Here is a 20,134-nt window from a genome sequence, read left to right as displayed (position 1 = left end):
TTACTTCACCAAATGTGTCGAATCATCTACCTACAAGGCCATCACAAAGAAGGTAATGGCGGATTTTGTTCGAAACAAGATCGTCTGCCTATTTGGGATACCTAAGTCAATCATCACTGACAATATCGCTAACCTCAATAGCGACCTCATGAAGAAAATCTGCGAGAAGTTCAGAATCGTCCACTGCAACTCCAAAGTCTACAAATAAAAAATGAATGGAGCAGTCAGAGCAGCCAACAAGAATATCAAGAGAATTCTGCGAAAGTTAGTGGATAATCACATACAATGGCACGAGAAACTATCCTTCGCCTTACTGGGTTATCAGACCACCATTAGAACATCCATTGGGGCAACTCCATACATGTTAGTATATGGCACCAAAGTTGTAATACCCGCGAAGGTCGAGATACCATCTTTAAGGGTCATCCAAGAGGCCAAGTTGACGTTGTAGAGTGGATACGGGTCAGACAGGAGAAACTCATGCTCATTGACGAAAAAAGAATGGATGCAATATGCCATAGTCAACTATACCAGAATATGATGGCCAGTGCATTCAATAAAAGGGTGAAGCCTCGCCAGTTTACACCGGGGCAATAGGTCCTGAAGAAAATCTTTCCCCACCGGGAAGAAGCCAAAGGACAATTCGCACCAAATTGGCAAGGTCCTTACGTGATTCACCGAGTATTGTTAGGTGGAGCTCTAATCTTGACAGAAATGGATGGAAAATTCAACACGAAGCCCATCAACTCAGACGCAATCAAGATATACCATGTTTGATGACAAATAGAGTTAGGTTTTTCTGAAACAGAACTACGTTCAACCTGACTTCCACGAAGGGATACGTAGGCAACCCACATAGGGTTCGGTTTCTCTCCCTCCTTTATTTTGCAATAGAAAATCCAAATATCATTTTGTATGATTGCTCTGGAACTACACCGACTTGATTTCCTCATGAAGGAATACGTAGGCAATCCTCATCGGATTCAGTCATCTTTTGTAATTGAACTACGTTCTGGCCTGATTCCATTTGGATATGGAGGCAGTCTAAGTCAAACTCGTCCATTTCATTCTTAACCTCATCATTTTGCATCTATTGTAATCAAACTACGTCTTGACCTGATTCTATTTTGATACATAGGCTGCCTGAGTCACACTCGGTCATATTTATCGTATTTTTATCATCATCCATGAACTACATTCAGACCTGATTCTGTTTCGTATATGTAAGCAACCTGAAAAGATTTGGTCATAACCTTAGGAAAACCTTTGTAATGCATTATTTTGAATTAGGACGCAGTCACAACGGTAAGCAGTCATATTGTCAAAAGCATCACAAAAGATCGACATCAACGGGATAGAGTTTTCAAGAAGCGACGCTCGCGATTGGAGAACCTTTCGTAGCATGTCATAATCCGGAACGAAGACATTTACCATAAAAACAAAATTTTCCAAATTTGTTTCTTAAATACAGTAATTTATTCCAACTACCAAACCTCGTGGCGTAGCCATATCAAGCGCTAGGGCAAAACCAATATAGTGGTCGACAAACACCAACCACCCCCCCCCTCCCCAACTCCCACTAAGAATTTTTCTTTGAGTGTACAGTCAATAGGATGCAAGGAAATGTTGGGGCTATACTGGGGCAAGTGACCGATTCACCACGTTCCCTGGATTATCACCCTTTCTCCTTTATTTAAATTTTTTGGTATAAATAAAACTAATTCTTGAATCCTTTGCAGGTATCTTGGAGTCCGACCGCTGATGCGGAAAAGGCACACTGTACATAGCAAACTGTTTTCTCAACCAATCAGAGCACCTAGTACAAAATGAATCGTGGGCTTTGCCAATTAAAGCCCTGTATATAGCAAATCGCCTGCTCAACCAATTAGAGCAACTTGTACAAAACGAGTTGTTGGCTTCACCAATTGGAGTCCTGTATATAGCAAATCGAAAGCTCAATCGATCGGAGCGCCCTGAACAAAATCAAACATCGGTTTCGCCAATCGAAACCTTGTATAGAGCAAATTGTTCGCTCTATCAACGGAACAATCTGCACCATCGCTCCGTCATAACAGAGTCCAGAATAGACAGTCGCAGACCTCATCACCAACGTTCTGCCAATCGATGGCCGCAACTTAGCTTCACAGTCAAGAGTATCTCTTGGGCATGCTTTTCTTTTCCTTCGCTATTATCTTGAATGTTTTGATATTTTGCTCATGCAGCTTCAGGCATGATTACATTTTATGTCAATTACTCCCAGGCGGAGATTACTTTACATTCTAGAGCAAAGCTCTCCCAACAAGCAGAGACACACTCTACAAATCTAATTCTCCCAACAAGCGGAGACACTTTTCAGTGCAAAGCTCTCCCAACAAGTGGAGACGCACTCTACAAATCAAGCTCTCCCAACAAGCGGAGATACTTTTTTAATGCTCTGATAGCTGCGGGACGGCACACAGCTCAGCTAACAAATCAAGTCAAATTCAATATCCCATCATCCCGATCCCAAATAACGGCTCGCCGGCAGCCAAGCACCATCATTCCTGTATCATTTACATCACATCTTAATATATTCTACAATTCAATATATAGGTATGTGTGTATTTTATTTTTTGCAGGAACAAATATCGTAACGTGGAACTCCTTCTAAGCAGAAGACCAAACTACAATGCTATGAGGGTCAACAAATTCATTAGCGGGCCCAAGATCCGTCAAGTTTGAAACAGCCAGTGGAACTCCAAATTTTCAAACCCTTTAAGTCATGCCACAAATTTAAGCTATCATGAGTGCCAAATCCTCCGACTCAAAGTATCGTCATAATATGATACTGGGGCAATTCCTGCGAAAATCGCTTCCTCAAAGTCCTCACTCCAGAACTACATGAGGCCTGATCCTCGTTAAGCCCGAGTATGTAAGCAATTCAAAGCGAGAATTCGGCCCCAACTTCCCCAAAGATCCTCCCAGAATCTTTCTTAACTCCCAATCATGCAGCTCATAATCTTCGTGCCATTCCTGCAATGCATGCCTAAAGTCAGGATAAAATTGGCTCAATTTCATTGCCCGAAAACTCTTTCATCTTCTCCGGCCAAAGAGGGGCAGTTGTTGACGGCCAATTTTGACCCTCCCTTTTAAAATTAATTTACTAGTACTTAGAAATTTACAGTGAATGTTTTGAAAGTATTTTCTATCAATAAATACCCATTTTTACAAAATTAATTAAGCATTAGTTTTGAAATTAATCACCCAGTATTAATGTTGTGTATTATATGATATACTTAATATTTTAAAACTATTAAGTAATTTTTAAACAAAAACAGAGGCTTTATAATTAATTTAATGAATTACTTATCATATTTTGATTAATTAGATTATTGTGTTAATAATTCGGAATTAGTGTTACAATTTAAAAAATAAATTATTTTATAATTAATTACAATATTTGGTAGTACATTTGATATTTATAATTTTACTACATTTTATTGGAAATAATTAAGTTTATTAATTTCAAAAGGGTCAAAAAACTAAAAGGCTACAATTATAGTTCTTTAATTAAATACAAAGTGTCTACTATTTAAATTATTTTAGCCCAAATACCAGGCCCAAATCCGGACCTAGCCCAGCCCAAACACTCCTCCCTTTCCACTTTGGCAATCAGCCCCAACCCATGAGAACCAATCAGAACTCCCTACGTCACCCTCTCCACTATACTCACAAAAGAAACACAATCAATCTAGGCTGCCCATCCTTCAAATCAACTGCCCACGTTTATCTCATTTTTTCCTTTAATTTTAATACCCCATCAGATTTTATCTCCACCATCTGAATCCAAGGATCCAACAATCTCCATAATTCTTTATTTTAATTATTTAATCTCTGATTTATCAAGACCGTTGATCTAAAGATCCAACGGCCCAGATCTCATCTCTTAACCTTAACCCTAGAGACGGCCTAAACTACCCAAACCCTAAAATAATTTCCCATCTACCCAGCCACCCTTCTTTCCCCTTTTTCCCTATTCTCTCCCAACTCACACACCTGAATCATCAAAGAAACCTTACACAAATTCGTCCAAGGTCTCAAATCACCCAGAAAATCATTCCTACGGTCTCCTGCATCCGCAATCTTCGCTGAACGCTTTCCTTTTTCACCGATCAAATTTGAAATCCCTAAATCCGAACCCTAAGACTCAAAGGTGAAATGTCAAATCTTCGGATTTCTCTCAATGTGTTGTTAAATCCCTGGCATACATGGCGTATCTTCATCATCACCGCTGTCATTCTTTGTCCAGAGGTCAAACGCAGTGACCTCTGGATATTGAGGTCTTACCCGACGGTTCCTTGCCTTTAAACGGTCAATCTTCACCCAGGTAAAAAACTTCTTCATTTTCCCTCTATCTCCTTAGATTTTCCTCGATCTTGCTTTCATCATCACTCCTCCGTCATCTTCCACTATATATGCTTCAATCTGAAACCCTGAGCCATTAAATGACACTATAAGTAGAGCCTTGAATGCACTCACCAACCAGAGCTACCAGACCTAACAAGAGTCTAAAAACTCTCCTACAAACATCAAAATATTGTTTTTAGAAGCCTAAGTACTCTCTAATTAATATCTATCTCTTTTTTCCGAATTCTTTCACTGCTCAAGCTAGAATGTTTGGATTCCACGCGATTAAATTGAACCTCTGTTTGGTCTACTGCCCTAGAAAAGCTTTCTCTTTTGATTGCCTTGTTTGAAAATCAAGGATATGCTGCTATTTTTCAATTAACTATTTTCATTTGTGATGTTTGTCATTAGTGTATAGATATTTATTCCAGTTCATAATGAGGTGTTATTAATCTATGGTCATCAGTTATTCTTTTGAGTCTCTTTAATTAGTATTGACTAAGTTATTATGTGACCTTGATGACTTCTATTCCGTATCAAGCAGCTTATATGATTAAGCTACTTAATATGCCTTAAGGACTTCTCCTATTTTCCTAGACTCCAGATTTTCTTTAATGTCCTGTTGTGATCTTTATATTTTTTGTATTCTGTTATTCTGTATTTGAGGTTTCTATTTGATGACTCTAACTAGAACATACATAAATGCACATAGTTTAATCCTTCATTACTTAGTTGAAGCATGTAAAGTTTAAGTGTTCAAAATGCGTTCTTTCTTTACATAAGTGTTTTTTAATCTTTAAGCAGTCTTTGAATCATTACTATGAAATCCTTATATCCATGTTTAACTGTTAGTTACATCTCTAATTCTCTTTGTATGAAACAGTCTCATTAAAGTAAACTTTATGAACATCAGTAACTATTCTAAATGTGTTCTGTTGTGATGAAGTTATCTCTTATAAAATATGTTATCGGCATGTCTACTATAGTTGAATGTTAACTGTTTTATAAGTTGGATACAACTCCATCGGGTTTAGATGTTAATCTTTCGTCTGTATAGTTGAGCTAAGCCTGCTTAGTATAATATCTCCCATGTCTTTAACCCCCTTTATGACGATGTTGACTTGATCTTATAATGAGTGAAACTCATCCTATTTTTGTAAGATCATAACTTTAGTTTAAATATCTATGTGTAGTTGAATGAAAGTGCTGCATGTACCTCTGTTTATCTTTCATGATTTCATACTCCTATACACTGTCTTGAAACTGCACTCAGTTCTCTCTTTCCCTATTAATCTGAACCGAATCTGGTCTGTGAACCCTAAGAGAAACTTCTTATTGCTACTTCTTGGACATAATAGTTTGCCTATTTCATAATGAGATTCATACTCTTATAAAGGGGTGGTTCTGTCATCAATTTTAAGGTTAAGTAAGAATGATATTTTGTGATCTTGTTAAGCATTCTAAGATGTTCCATTTGAATCTGCAAACCTGTAGTCATGTTAAAAGTTAAGATTATACTCTGGTACCTTTAATAACACCTGTAGAGGTTTCTAACTATGACTGTTTGTCTGAATCTATGTTGATGCTTTCAAAAGTTCCAAGTAGTATGGTTAACCTATGTGTGTTCTAGTGATAATACCTGAGTTAAACTAATTTGTGATTAGTCTACTAGGGCAAAGGCTCTGTATTTCTAGGCTGCTTCATATTTGAATTGTCTGCTCTTTATCTATCCTTAAGATGTGTGATCCCAAGTGTTTGGTTCTTTAGCAGTAACATTATAATGTTCATGCCTCTATGTTTGTTGGGAACTTGACCTTCTGGCATGTTTAATGTGTTAATCATTCATTTAGTATTAGAAGTATAGTTATGAAACAATGAAACTGTTTCTATGCTTATTATGTTATTCTGTTAAGAGAGGGGTTCACTTCTATGGTATGGTGTGTTGTGTTAATTGATTCGCATTGAAAGTGCCTCATTGGCACTTAAACCTATAGGGAAGAATGAGTCGTTAGTGATTAGGGGTATTTAGGAGTGGAGTTAACTCTTGGTTGGGATACTCTCCCCGGCACAAGCATTTCCCTGGGCCTTGAGACCCTTGAGAACTTTGAAATGTCGGGGGATTCAAAAGGGGGATTTGACCTTGAGTGGAACTCTACCCTTAGACTCTAATTTATTGACCCTCCTTATTCTCTATGGGTTTAGTGTTGAATGACAATAAAAGGTGTTCAGTGTGGATCACTCCTAGTGTTTAAATACTATTACTCACCTTATTTTATTTTTGCTTGAAAGTTTTATGTATGAACATGTATAGAGTATTATTCTTCTAATGACTTTCTCTTTTCCTTTTTTGAACATGTAGAATTATTTGGGCCTGCTGAGTTCCTTGTAGCAAGTCCAACATTGCTTTATCTCGGAAGTCCAAAGTCAGTTGTTGCCCGTCTGTGTTATTGTTGGGCATGCCTCTTTGAGGCCCAAACACCAGAGTCCAATCCTCTCCTTTTGACTCTTATATTGTTTACTGTCTCATTACCTTAGCCTTACTGCCTTATTGCATTTTGTTGCATTCTTGTTGTTATTTTATCTAACATATATAAAATAATTACATATTGGATTGAATGATTTACTTCATATCTTAAATCACATGAACAACTTAGGCAAGCCTTAAACAACATAGGATTAAAAGAAGTATTAGTTAGTAACTAATCCCTCATTCACTAATCATAAGTTGTTTATATCATTAATCTACTATGCTTTGCTAATTCTTCTTAAAGATTTTGAAGCCCAAAAGCTTAGAAAGAGACGGCAGTCCATCTTTCAAAAGAAAACCAGAATTGAATTGCAAGTTTGACCTCCTAAAAGGAAATCAACTCTTTTCGAAAAACCAAGGTGCTGCCGCCCAAACAAAGATTTTCAAACGGTTCTTTCAAGTCAAATATTTAAAATCCAAGGTATATCTTTGGCTTACTTTCATAACATCTTCATCTTACTAGAGCAACATAAATATACATGCTTCTTAAAAGACAAAGTATTTTATAACTTAGCTCTTCCTTTCACATATTTTCATACAAACATCATATATACTTTTTAAACTCTTTCAAGCATATTACACTAACATCATTTTTCTAAGACTCCTCTATAAATCCATACCCTTTTAAAATACACACCTTCTTTGTAAGTATTATGTCCCTAATACATAGCAAGTCGTACCTCTTTAAACACTAGTTAAGCATAATACAAACAATTAGTCCTACATCTAGTCTAAGTCCTATGGAGCTGCCTTAGATAGATTTTAAGGGGTACCTAATACCTTCCCCTTAGAAGAACAAGAACCCTTACACATAATCTCACCGGTTAGCAGACCAATAAAAAAATGTGACTTTAGTAATTAAATAGGTACCTTAGTATACCTTTAAATATTAGGTGGTGACCCTCTTTCATCAACAACAGAGAAACCACAAGTTGAATCTTGTTTTGACTGGTGCAAAATAGGATGCAACACCAAGTATAAAAGGACATGGTGGTATAAGGCATAAAATAAAATATGAGAGCGAAGCAGTAATATTAATAGACAAAACCATGAACGTCTACTAGAAATACCCAAACCTGGGTGTCACAAGTACACGAGCAATCTAGTGGAATATACAAAAACCCCTACAACTACTATCTGAAGCAGAATAGACATAAATAATAAATACATAAGAGGATAATACTATGTTGCAGAACATAGCAGGAAAAATAGCTCACCGCTAGGCCTCCGGATAGTGTGGATGCGCACCTGACCGAATACCAGACGTATCTGCCTCAGTACCTGCACAATTTATGCAGAAGTGTAGAGTGAGTATATAAACAATATGTACCCATTAATAATCCATTCTAACCTCGAAGAAGTAGTGACAAGGGTCAACATCGACACTTATTAGAGGTCAATGTATATAAATTTCAATAATTTTATATAGGCATGAAATACAACCGTAATAATGGAATAAGTAGCAATAAATAAGTGATTCTTTAACAAAAATAACAAGTTAAAAGTACCCAAATATCACATGCTAATTTCAACAAATAAAGGCCAGCAAGTTATTATAGTTTCTCAAGTCATAAAGGAAATATCGAGTATAATCGGACTCCTAGCGACATCACACACGAGTTATGTCGAGGTCGTACGGTCCGATCCATAACAATCATGTACATACACTATCGAGGTCGTATGGCCCTATCCATGGATGCATCTCATTATATATAAATATTGTCGAGGTGTTCGGCGTGATCCACGGGAATAGGGAGACTCTTCGGACTACGGGGCATATGTTTATAATCCCAAGATAAGCACATAAAGGAGCATAATATTTCTATTAATAATGAAACATTCCGCCAAAACTCAAAGTATGAAGCTTGGTCTAACATAATCTCTAATCAAGTTTCACTTATCAATACAAGTAATTAAACTAACATGTTAAGTTCAAATAGTACAAGTATTGCATAAAAAAGTCCTATGTCTACCCGAACATAACATGATTTTAGCTACGTACGGACTCTCATCACTTCGTGCGCACGTAGCACCCACAAATTATTAGCAAATAAGAGTTTAAAAACCTATGGGTCAATTCCCTCTAACAAGGTTAGGTAAAAGACTTACCTTATTTTCAAGTCCTCTTCCCGGTCCACAAATCACAGTAAGAGCCTCAAATCAGTGCCGAGCAATCCGAAACTAGCCAAAGGTCGTACAAACTAATCAATATATGCTCAAAAGTTTATAATTTAACTATTAGAGTAACTACCTAACCCAATTCGGAAGGTTCCTAAAATTCAACCTCACGAACACAAATTTATAATTTTTACTCAATTCCAATTATTTTCATGGTCAAATCCCCTTTTTTCCAAAAACTTGGTTTTTCAACGAAATTCCCAAGCTTCCTACAATATTTATGTTAAAACCTACCCATAATCTATGTATTAAACTCATATTGTATAAAAAATATTTACTTCAAGATGCTAGGCGAAATTAACTCTCTAAAAAGCTCCAAAATCAGTCAAGAGATGTGTGAAATGAAAGTAATGGCCTAAATCCCGTTTTTAAATTAGAACACCGTCCAGGCATCCCTTCTTCGCATTCGCGAAAAGGGCCTCGCGATCGCGAAGGCCAAATGGCCAAGTCTTTGAAAAAGCACTTCGCGAACGCAACTAGATCCTCGCGATCACGAAGGCCAACCCAGACCTAAGCTTCATGAACGCGACATGCCCTTCGGGAATGCGAAGGGCAACAACCCACTGACCCCTAGGCCCTCTCCCATTCTACGCGAACGCGGACCTTCCAACGCGAACGTGAAGGCCACAGGTCATAAACTATTGCGAACATGAAGAACAAAAATGCCCAGCCCCCAATTCCTTCATCGCGAACGCCAGACCACTTCTGAGTTCGCGAAGAAGGAAACCAGAACTTGCATTTTCTGCAATTTTAGACTTAGCTCCGGGTGGTCCGAAATACACTTGAGCCACACGGAACCCCGTCCAAAAATACCAATAAGTCCACAAACATAATACGGACCTTCTCAAAACCTCGAAACACATAAAAAAACACCAGGAACTAAGAATCGCACCTTAAAACCAAATTAATCAACTTATGAACTTCAAACTTCATCAATTAGCTCTGAATGCGACGAATCATACTTAGACAACTTGGAATGACGCCAAATATTGTGTACAAGTTGTAAATCACCATATGAACCTATTTCTAGGCTCGGAATCCCAAACGGACATCCATAACACCAAAGTCTACTTCAAACCAAATTTAAAGAACTCTAAAACCTACAAGGCACCAACTTTCAACATTAAGTACCGAAACGCTACCGGATCACCCCGAAACTCAATCCGAACATACGTTCAAGTCCAAAATTACTATACGAACCTATTGAAACCATCAAATCCCGGTTCCGAGGTCGTTTACTCAAAATGTTGATTCAAGTCAAACTTGGCCACTATTAAGGAACTCAGTATTCTGATTCAACCCGAACACTTCCAAAACTAAACCAACCATCCCCACAAATCATAAAATAGTAAAATCATATACAGGGAGTTTTAAATGAGGGAATAGGGATCTAGAAAGTAAAACAACCGGTTGGTTCATTACATGGGTCCCCTTCTTTATCCAATTTCAATGTTTATTTAATATCAAACAGTCGTACTTTATTTCAGACCATATTTGTAGTATTCTAAATGCTCATGTATTCGTGACTCCAGATTCTGGGATATGTATAAATTTTGTCATTCGGTATTTTATTAATATATTTCAGATGACTACGGTTAATTATTATTAGTGTTTTGAATTAGATTGTTAAAACCGGTTAAGTAACTTAGCTAACGTTGGCTTGTCTTGCAAGTAAAATGTTAGATGTCATCACGGTCCCGAGGTTGTGATTTTGGGTCATGATAAGAGTATAGTTTGAGTACAACCGACCTCATGTACTAAATAAGTAACAGAACTAACTTTGGGTTGAAAGCAGTGACGAGCTCAGAAAAGGACAGTCAGAAACCAATATAAACGATAACACAAATATAATGATGACAATGGTAATAAGTAACTCAGAGGAATCATCAAAATTAGCTCGTTCATTTTACAAGAATTTAGACATCCTTTCAAGTATAACAATTAAAACCCAACACTGATAAGAACGAGCCAGTTACAGCTAGCATGAGGAATGATACATCTCTATGCGTACATGTCAAGTATGCATGTCAACTAAATGATTTCACGGTGATATCCCCATATGTTCTCACTCTCAACATACTCAAGATGTTTGTCTCAAATGCCTACCTCATCATACACACACAATCATTCAGCATTGTACGGTGCCTGGCATCAATGCCCCTCACCAAAGCACTTGTATGTATATCATTGTGTCTGCACTCACTGCTAGTATGTCAGTCTCCGGAGGGGTGGATCCTGCCCAAGCGCTAATATAAAGCCAATATGGCCTGCTACGGTGTGTTGCTCGATCTACATAATAATAATAATTATCAATAATAAAGCCAATATGGCCTGCTGCGATGTGCATCCTGATCCACGATAACACTCTCAACACGGCTTTAAGGCCCACCTCAGTCATCAATCTTTCAAGTCTCAAGGGCTCAAAATCTCATATCAACCAGCCTAATAGCAGCACATATGGAAAAACAATGATAACATGCGATGTAACAATGAATGATGAATAAAGACTAAGAGATGATATGCAAATGAAAAATCATGACTGAGAGTACAATTACAGTTAAGCCAGATAACCCAAAATAACAGAAATAACCTCATTAAGTCTCAACAAAATAACTGCATAACCTAAATATGATTTCTAGCATGAATCATAGCTCAGTAACCCTAACAAGTAGGGAAAACACGAATAAAATAAGGTATGATAGCAACATAGTCCAAAAGTCAACCCGGATCATGATTATTCTGGTGCACGACCACACGCTCGTCACCTAGCATGTGCGTCACCCCAACACAACACAAATAACATGGTTCCAGAGATAATTACACTCAATTTGAAGTTTAGAAATATTACTTACCTCAAAACACGCAACTCTATATTCAAAAAAACCCTGCCTCATGAATAGGCCTCCGAACGACTCGAATCTAGTCACAACAACTTAATATCGTCAAATAATACCGTAGGAAACAATTTCAAATAACAAAGCTTCGATCTTTATCACAATCAAAAGATCAACCTAAAAAGTCAACCTCAGACTCGCACCCCAGAACCTGGTCAAGCTCACAAGTTCTGAATACTCATTCAATTACGAGTTCAACATACTAATTTTATCTAATTCTGACCTCAATTCGACCTTCAAAACCTCAATTTTCACTTTAGGAAGTTTTTACTAAAATCTTCCATTTATTCACTTTAATTCACCAATTAAATGCTAAAAACAAATATGGAATCATGAAATAATAATAAATTCGCGTCAAAAATACTTACCCCGATCCAAATCGTGAAAATATCCTCCAATATTTCCCAAAATCGAGCTCTCTAACTCAAAATGCGATATAATAACCAAACCATCGAAATAGAGTTTTAAAACATTCTACCCAGGTATTTACCTTTCGCGATCACGAAGAACAAAGTTCTTCAGCTGCCAAAAACTTCTATGCGAACGCAAAGTCTAGGTCGCGAATGCGATGCCCCACAGTTCTACGTCTACGGGAACGCGTCCATCATTCTGCGAACGCGAAGGCTTAAGGCCTGGTGCCCCAAGCCGGCCTCCCTCTTACGCGAACGCGACTCCCTGCTTGCGATTGTGATGCACAGACTCTCCAAAGCTTCGCAAATGCGTCACTCTCTCCACGAACACGAAGAACAAAACCACCTGCCAACCAAGAAGACCCTACGCAAACGCGATCCTCGTGTAACGTGAAGAAGCACACACCAGACACCAGATCAACTACCCAAACCTGAAGAAAAAAGTTTGTAGCCCATCCGAAACACACCCGAGGCCCCTGAGACCCCGTCCAATCACACCAACCAATCCCATAACACGACAAAAACCTACTTGAAGCCTCAATCACACAAAACAATATCAAAACCACGAATCCCACTCCAATTCAAGCCTAATGAACTAATGAACCTCTAACTTCTAAAACTAATGCCGAACCATATCAAATCAACTCTGAATGACCTCAAATTTTTCATGCAAGTCCCAAATGACACAATGAACCTATTCCAACTCACGAAAGAAAAATTCAAACCTGATATCAATAAAGTCAACTCTTGGCCAAACCTCTCAATCTTCCAAACCTTCAACTTTTCAATTTTCCCCAAAAAGCCTCAAACCAACCTACGGACCTTCAAATCAATATCCGAGCATACGCCTAAGTACAAAATTACCTTACGAAGTAATTGGAACCATCAAAGCTCTATTTTTGAGTCGTCCACATAAAAGTCAATCTTTGGTCAACTCTTTCAACGTAAGCTTTCAACCTTGGGACTAAGTGTCCCAATTCACTCCGAAACTTTCCCGAAATTAATCCAACCATCCCGGAAAGTCACATAACTAAAGATGAACATATAAGAGGCAATATATAGGGTAACAGGGCTACAATACATGAAACGACTGACAAGGTCGTTACCCAAGATTAGAAAAACCTAGAGTTATGATTTTCCTAATTATCGGAATCCTTCCCGCTACGCCTATTATAATTTCGCCTAATTATTCTCTGCTGATCATGAGCACTCGACTTGTCATAATTCTCTCTCGAGCAACTACAATAATATATTAGTCTTATTTTCTCGAATTACGCTAGCTCGCACTTTTTTACCGTTCACTATGATCACGTTAAAGCTTCATTATCTCTAATTTTGCTTTTAAACTCGTCGTATGTTTCTCTCATATACCTTGGGAGTGACATGGTTCAACAACAAACTAAATATGCATTCTTTCTCAAGCAATACATAATAGATAGGCATAATCAACTTAGAGCTCTTCAATTAACTAAAATAAGCACGTAGTTGAATAAGTAGTAAAATCCAAAGGTAAAATTATATTAGAATGTAACGATAATAATTTGGCTACTCAAAGTCATGCTAACAATCACGTTAATAATTGAAAGCATTAATCTACAAACTAGGAAGAATTGGAAGAAGAATTCATGTGATCTGATGCTTGCAATTGTTCTAGTTGTCTTGTGCCTTCAAAATAATGTCCAACCCTCTAAAAAAACTGAGTTTAGGGAGTATTTATAGGTTAGAATCGTAGTGTTCAAATCCAAAACCAACAAGGAGACTGACGTTTCTCGGACAAAGGGGTATAGGCACGAGGATTTGTGGGAGGCGCTGAACTCGGCGCCCTGAGCCTCGCCTAGAGCCGTCTAAGGCGCAGTGGTTTCCTCGCCCTGGAGCTCGCCTAGCGCGATCAGGAATGCAGTGCTTTTGCGGCCTTGCGTCGTGGTTCCTCTTGCGCTCTATTTTATTGTCTTTGATGCCTTTTTGTCCAACTTTGTTTCCACTTCTTTCCCAAGTGAGCCTACACGCAAAAATAACTCAATTAATCACAAATATAGCACGAATCGTTAATATTACAAATAAAACGTAGGGTAAATGACGATATAAAGTATATCATTTTAGCCTCATCATGTACTAAACAACAAGTTTTTGAAGAATTTCTTCTTTTTTTTTCTCGTCAAGATTTATTTGAAGTATTCATGAAGAGTACATAGCCAAATTATTTTAAAACAAGAAGTGCTTTGAGAGGAGAGTTGCTGGAAAGGTTGAGAACTTGTAATCAAAGCTGTTTGCTAGGCGGGTTTCTTGTTAATCTAGGTACGATTAACCTTGTGAACTGTGACTTACAATTTGAATGAAGTATTCGCAATCTCGATGCCTCGACCTTGCCATGGCCTTTTGAGTCCGATGGGCATCCGATGTTCCATAATTGAACTACTCCAAAGGGTCGTTTGATTTCTAGTATAAGAAAACAATAATTCTTGTATAATATATTCTACTCTCTCCGTTCATTTTTAGCTGTCCACGTTTAATCGTTCACTCCATTTAAGAAAAAATAAATAAAATATGTTACAACGATTAGTAGCGAGCTATGGCAACGGTTTTTGAACCGCAGCTATATGTATATTACGACGGTTGAGAACCATTGCTATAGACCTTACAACATTTTTGACGCTGTTTTGTTTTGTTTATTGAAACGGTTATTAAAAGCTTATGCAACGGTTATATGAGCTACTGCAACGGTTATAAGGAGCTACTGCAACGGTTGTTTGGTGCTATTAACGGTTGTTATCAGCTATCGCGACAAGATAAATATATAATACACAGAAACTAATATATAAATGATGAAATTAAAATATATTCATCAACAAAATCATAATTCAAAATACACAACCACGATAAAAGAAAAATATACGATAAAAGTGTTTAATAATCCAAAAGTTGGCATATATAAGTTTGCAAAATAATTCAAAAATAAAAATATTCTTAGATTGTCTGTAGATTCTACAACCAATATTTTTAGGTAAGGTCTTCACTGCTTTCATCTTCCCCTTGATCATTTGGTTCAGCTGTAAATTCAACAAGAACAACAATAATGAGAGGATAGGAAAAAGAAAAATAGTTTCTTCTCAATATCATTATTATTGTACTATATATTAACACCAATAAAATAATATAAGTACTTAAAGACTAAACTAAAGATGAACTTAAAGACTGCAACTTTTACAAGTGAAGGCTACCTCAAAATCTTGGATGCCACTAATTAGTCAAAATCTTGGGGCCCTTTTTCTTTCTATAGGAGAAAATTAGACCCGCAACTTGATGTATGTGTTTTTCAATGAAAATAGGCTAACAACTACTAAGCTTAGTTCATAAGAAAATTGCAGCCGTTAATGCAGGGAGGAGAATACAGGAGAATCAACGGATACCAGCCTTACAATTAGAGCATCCAAGTATGTGACCTAACGGTCAATGAAATAGGTGAAAATCATAAAAATCATAGTAGAAACCCCAACAAAGACTAAGACTATGCAAGGGCCACATATAGGAAATATGACAAACTATTAATTACTTTCTTATGAGTTATAATTCTTGTTGGGACAAACTGCCAGACTGACAGCAGCAAATGAAATGCCTCACTATATGTAATTGCTCTACCTTCATAGTGCAATCTCCATTGCATTAACAAATCAGTGTATAGGATCAACCATAGAAACTCACAAGATTAGCACACTCATTCCAAGGACAACTTTCCGTCATAAGCAAGCTTTCACATAAGAGTGCATCACCAAATAATGGAAGAACACAAATAATGCAAGTCTTCAAATTGTACATCCTTATATACTTCCAAGATAGACCAATAGTTATGCACTATCAAGTTCCTCAAAATTTCTCTGCAGTTTAAGCTGTCAGAATACATAAACCGAGTTTGTCAAAACAATTGTACAACATACAGAAGCTAGTCCCAAAAGGATGATACTCATGTAATCAAAAGAAAGCAATCAAGGAAGCAATGACCAATAACATTTCTTGTAGAAACAGCTCACAAGCGGCAAGGACATAAGCACCAGACATCATAATTTTCTATACAATGCTAAGAACTCATCATCTGCCAATCCAGAGACCACGACAGCAAAATACATTCGTTTTGCCTCATTGAAACCAATTTCTTGTTCTAGGGGTGTGCGTAAGCCTGACTTGTTTAATTGAAATAGTAGCAGCAATTTAATTAAATATTAACTTGGTAACGTGGTATACCAAGCCTCAAGGTGACTGCAATTTTATACCAAGCAATGAATAAAAGTACAAAATCATACGATGACTACAAACCTATATGAAGCTATAAAGCAAGGTATACAGGGAGCTAAATCTACCTAAGGAAAGAACAGAGTTGTAGCAGCTAATGCCAACAAAATGGTAAATGTCGAATAAAGCTAATAGGTGAAAATGGATGTTTTGGCTTCAGCAGTCTGGTTAAGTAAATTGGACTAGAGACAAATAGGTGAGGAGGAGACTTCTTTCACTCCACTGAACTGCCTAGCTGGTATTTGAACAAAATTGCATGACGCATGGACTATTTTAGTAAAATGCTATTTCTTAATATGCTTTTAATTTATTTCTGGAAAGACAAATGACATATTCATGTACAACCAACTTAGCACATGTTTCAGTTATAGCAAAATCAGTAAAAAGGGCATTTATTTTCTGGTATCCTATCAGTTATAGCAGAAACCAAAATAGGATCCTGAAATCAGTGCTCTCTTGATTGAAACAATAGAGAGCACTGATTTTTATTTCTATCCAGTTAGGAGAATACAACAAATTTATTTTTCACAACAAATAACACGTCGAATTCAATGGTTTTATGACCTGTTGGTTGTTTTTACCACAAAACTAAAAGTAAATCACATAAATTGCACAAATTAAAAATTAATCAATCTATAACTAATCTCAAAAAGAAAATTCTAACCTTGATTGTTGCTTCCAAAAGATGGCCTGTTGATTGGTTGAATAGCTACTTGTTGGGCGGAGGAAGCTTCTCCTGATGAACGCGCACACAAGGTTGCTAAAATAGTAGGATCAATTGGCAATCCTGAAAGCTGAAACTGTACAAAGATATCTCCTAGAATTTCTTGTCGCATCATTTTCTTTTGTTCCGCATATTGTTCCTTTTGTTTTTCAAATTCTTCCTTCTGTTTCTCAAATTGTTCCTTTTATTCGTCAAACATTCTTATCATCCTTTCTTCCATTTGTTGCACCAGATTATTTGTAGCATGTGAAGAGGGTTCAAAATGTCCCATTTTTTCTTTCAAAGAAGTTCTTGTAACCCCTCGTCCATACAATCTAAGACGTCCTGGATGTTCAGGTCCTATAACGGCTGCAAATTCATTAACAAAAAAAGATCTAAATACAAAGAAAATAAAAGCATCAAGTTGCTAAATTTGGTAGCTACAGATTATGGGATGCATTTTTCATATTTTTCAACACTTTGGTGGACTTTTATTGAACTTTCAGGAATAGCACAACTTGTTAGAGAGTTCTCTACAGTGTCCACTAACAACAAATAATATGGAACATTGTGACGTCGACCCAAACTCAACTCGCTAAATTATACTACAATCTCTCCAACTATCAGAAAATATTCAAAAAGTAGAATGGAGAAAAGTTATATCTAAATGTAATTTTTTTTGTGAGGCATATATTGTGATGTCAAATTATCAATTGTCAAATACACTTCTTGATTTCAGCAGCATAAACAATTCAACTCTATGTCACAGTTTCACAATACAAGAAGTTCTCCAGATACATACTCTTCTTCATACTTGCCTCACTTATTTTCGGTGAAATACACATAAATTTTGGAGAAAAATATGCATAAACATTGAGACCCTATTTCAAAAACCAATTATTGTGCTTTGTCTCGTTTAACAAAGTTAGAGGCTTTTGATTGTAAATCACAGGTATTAATAAAAGCGAACAAAAAGTCACTAATATCAGCACCAGATCGAATTGCATACTAAAGACGACAAATATAAAGAAGCTACTCCAATAATTTATTTTCAATTTGTCTTTTACTTGCAAAATAAATAAATTAATAAATAAGAATATAAAATGAATCTTACCTATTGTAAAGGGAGACGAGACTTCAGATAGCTTCAAATTGGAGAGGCCTCAAAAAGCTCTCTGTCGATGAATGAGAGCAAATAAGCAAGAAGAAAAATTAGTTTTGAAGAAAGAGAGAGATAAAGAGAGAAGAACCTCTTAATCTCTTGGTTTTCCGTGAGCCTTTTCTGGTGGTAATCGATCTTTAGTGTCGACGACAGCGTGCTATCTCGTTTAGGGCGTGTATTAAACTTTAGGCCTTTTGCTCTTTGTATATGTGCTAGGACTTTTAGTTTTTCTTTTGTTTTTCCTTCAGGCGCTTAGTCTCCCTTCTGTAAAAAAAAGGCGCGATAAAGCTATAAGAGGGAAAATGGGGAGGGAAAGCACAACTGACCCAGTAGCCCTTTTTTTTTCAGAAATCGTCGCCAAAGATTCATCTATTGCAATGGTTCAGGGAACCGTCACTATACATCAACCTACAGCGACGGTTTAATCCCTAAAGCACCGATTTATTTTGCTACCTATCTTAGTAGGCCTGAGAGGAACATGCGACGGTTGCAACCGTTGCCATAGATATTTTATTGCAACGTTTACATAACCGTTGTTAAATAACTATTGCGATAGGTCTATTTTCTAGTAGTGAGTGGCGGGAAATATTGACCCATCTGAGTGGAGAATTCATAAATTGGAACTTTCTTGGTTGAGTGGCAGGGCAATTTTGAGGAGTCAGGGAAAGTACTTCATTGAGTTGGTAGGACTAGAAGTCATTCAGTCGTACGCACCTCTAAGGGTTTTGAGGCAATTTGATCTGATTCAAGACGTGCCACTCTGATCAAGGACAACTTTGTATGAAGATGAATACAACAGACAAATTCTGATCCCGAGGGTGAGAAGGCTCCAAGATGAATGGGACGACTTGATCACAATAGCAATGGGGTAGAATCCCTGATGCACGCCTGAGTACTTTGCATAGATTAATAAAGATGATGAGTTGGCCAGACCCAGTAGAGAAGGATTAACCGAATTTGAGGATTTAGTCACAGATCTGCAGATATATCATGAGATCCTTCCCCACTGTCTCGTAACCACTGCCATGCATTGACAAGTGGTCCCGGTTTGGTCGACCACATGCTGCCACCGCCAGATGACGACGACCAGGTGATTGAATACATACAGATTGAGTCAAAAATAGAGCCAGAGGAGGATCCCGAGGAAGAACCGAAATACAGCAATGACGAGGATGAGGAGGAGGTTGAAGAGGACGCCAAGGAGGAGCCGGAAGAAGAAAGCTTAGGAGGTGACTTGTCACGACCCAAAAACAGAACTATCATGATGGCACCTAACCCGACCGTTTAGGTAAGCCAATTAACAATAAAGCACAATATAATAATACCGATATGAGTCAAAGATGAGATAACTAAATTTTATACAACTCCCCCAAGGACTGGTAGTACAAGTCATGAGCTTCTAAGATTTAGAATTTATAAAGCTATTATGAAATAAATACATCATCTGTCCGAATGTACATAAATAAATTTTTATAAGTCTAAGGCTACCATGAACAAGAGGCAGCTGTAACTGGAACGCAGGTACGTCTTCAATGCTAGCATCCTTCATACACAGCAACATCAGCATCCAAAATCTGCACGCAAGGTGTA

General features: G+C 37.3%; 1 long non-coding RNA gene across 1 annotated transcript; it reads right to left on the bottom strand.

Annotated features, from left to right (window-relative positions):
- Window positions 1-15,272: 15,272 nt before the first annotated feature.
- Window positions 15,273-18,955, bottom strand: LOC138893330 (uncharacterized). The gene is made up of 4 exons (XR_011408616.1): window positions 18,633-18,955; window positions 18,497-18,557; window positions 17,344-17,751; window positions 15,273-15,442 (listed from the first exon to the last, which is right to left on the bottom strand). It is a non-coding gene; the product is annotated as an uncharacterized lncRNA (long non-coding RNA).
- Between the last annotated feature and the right edge of the window lie 1,179 nt (window positions 18,956-20,134).

This window comes from Nicotiana tomentosiformis, chromosome 6 (genome assembly GCF_000390325.3).
Source record: "Nicotiana tomentosiformis chromosome 6, ASM39032v3, whole genome shotgun sequence".
NCBI lineage: Eukaryota > Viridiplantae > Streptophyta > Magnoliopsida > Solanales > Solanaceae > Nicotiana > Nicotiana tomentosiformis.
This window is presented reverse-complemented; position numbering and strand designations above follow the sequence as displayed.